The sequence below is a fragment of the Bos mutus genome, chromosome 5, assembly GCF_027580195.1.
Source record: "Bos mutus isolate GX-2022 chromosome 5, NWIPB_WYAK_1.1, whole genome shotgun sequence".
Taxonomy (NCBI): domain Eukaryota; kingdom Metazoa; phylum Chordata; class Mammalia; order Artiodactyla; family Bovidae; genus Bos; species Bos mutus.
Window position 1 is genome coordinate 75326524 of NC_091621.1, and position 2495 is coordinate 75329018.

Below are 2495 nucleotides of genomic sequence, written 5' to 3' on the forward strand. Positions count from 1 at the left end.
TGATCGCATAAATATACAGTCTTATTTTATTTTACTCCATAGATCTTTCTTGCCTCATATTTATCTATCAGTTAAAAAAAAAAACCAAAAAAGCCATTCTTACATGTGCTTTGAAGATTTTAATCTCTCATCAATCTCCAAAATCCTTTCCTAAAAATTATATAATAAATACTGAACAATTACACTTTTGAGGGGTACAGGGAGCAGTTCGTTTTATTGAGGGGTTTTCGAATAGGTCAAAGAAGGATTAAGATCATAATGAGTTCTGATGCCTGTGACCTGAATGGGATTTTCCTAAACTCGGAGATATCAAAACCCAAGTCTCCCCCTTTTTTATAACTGTTGCATATAATTGACCCGGTTTCAAACCCTGGGTTGGGAAGACCCCTTGGAAAAGGGAATGGCTACCTGCTGCAGTACTCTTGCTTGGAGAATTCCATGGACATCAGGCTCTTGCCTGATGGACTACAGTCCATGGAGGGTCACAAAGAGTCAGACAGGACTGAGCAACTAACACTTTCACTTTTATACATCTTAAGAAATTTGTTTTGACATCTCTATTTGCTTTGTGATTTTATATTTTAATTAAGTGGTAATGATTAAGAACACAAAGTTGATTTTAAAATTACTGAGTCAAGATGAGGAAAGAACCTCTTATGTTTTATTTCTCAAAATATAATAGTACTACAAGTTGAACTCTGCACATTTTTGTATGAAGGTTGACTTAGGGAAACTGCACTTGTTATATTATGAAAGATACAAAATAGACTATAGCATTCTTCAAATGCTTAACATGGACTAAGCAAACATGCCTTGCACTTTATAGATACTTGAAATGTTTTGCCTTTGCTGCCCATGTGATTTTCATAACAATAATTTAGTTGAATTTAATTGAATTCAATTAAATTCAAAATTGAATATAAAATATAAAATGAAAATTATAAACAAAGTTACACACACACACACACACACGCACCATCTTTTTTTTATCACTTCCAGAATGCAGGAAAAAGGAAATTTAAAAAAATCAAAACTATCATATTTGTAACAAACAGCTTATTTAGCTATTTTCTTAGAAAAAATCCAAATCTCATCTGACTAAATATGGAACCTCCTTTATTTTAATAAATCATGCTCATTTCTCTATCTCTAGACTACTAAATGTATCCATGTCTATTTTATCTCTTTTAATAAATATTCACTAATTGTGTCAAACTCTTGTGTCCCCATGACTGTAGCCCACCAACCCAGGCTGCTCTGTCTATGGGATTTCCTATGCAAAAATACTGGAGTGGTAGCCATTTCTTTCTGCAGGGGATCTTCCTGACCCAGGGATACAACCTGGGTCTCTTGCATTGCAGGCAGATCTGAATGTGCATCTGAGCCATCAGGGAAGCTTCAATATATACTAAACAAAAACATTTGAAACCACTTATATTGTTGTTGATAAAATGTATGTGTTTCTACTTAAAATATAAAGATTAAGAAAATTATTTTTAAATTTCCTAATTTTATTGTGTTTTGTTAAACTTAATTTGAGTCTTCTGTTTTGAAGCCCTGGTTCATGTGATTGCCTCCCAATTTTTCTCGAAATAAAAATAATTTATGTTCTGCTCTCTTAAAATTCAGCAATTTTTGTTTTTCTTGGGTGTTTTTGTTCATCCTTCTCAATAGAGGAGTCATTCACATCTCTTTCTTCCCATGATCATTCCGTTAAACCATTTCCCTAAGTATCAAATATCATATACTGTAAAACTCACTTTTGTGATAATGTTACACATATATCTTTCGAAACCTGCATTGATATTCTTCAGTTCAGTTCAGTCGCACAGTTGTGTCTGACTCTTTGTGACCTGATGAACTGCAGAACGCCAGGCCTCCCTGTCCATCAAAAACTCCCGGAGTTTACCCAAACTCACGTGCATTGAGTCAGTGATGCGATCCAACCATCTTATCCTCTGTCGTCCCCTTCTCCTCCTGCCCTCAATATTTCCCAGCATTAGGGTCTTTTCCAATGAGTCAGCTCTTTGCATCAGGTGGCCAAAGTATTGGAGTTTCATTTTCAACATCAATCCTTCCAATGAACTACCAGGACTGATTTCCTTTAGAATGGACTGGTTGAATCTTGCTGTCCAAGGGACTCTCAAGAGTCTTCTCCAACACCACAGTTCAAAAGCATCAATTCTTTGGCTCTCAGCTTTCTTTATAGTCCAACTCTCACATCCATACATGACTACTGGAAAAACCATAGCCTTGACTAGACGGACCTTTGTTGACAAAGTAATGTCTCTGTTTTCTAATATGCTATCTAGGTTGGTCATAACTTTCCTTCCAAGGAGTAAGTGTCTTTTAATTTCATGGCTTCAGTCACCATTTGCAGTGATTTTGGAGCCCAAAAAATAAAGTCAGCCAGTTTCCACTGTTTCCCCATCTATTTGCCAGGAAGTGATGGGACTGGATGCCATGATCTTAGTTTTTTGAATGCTGAGCTTGAA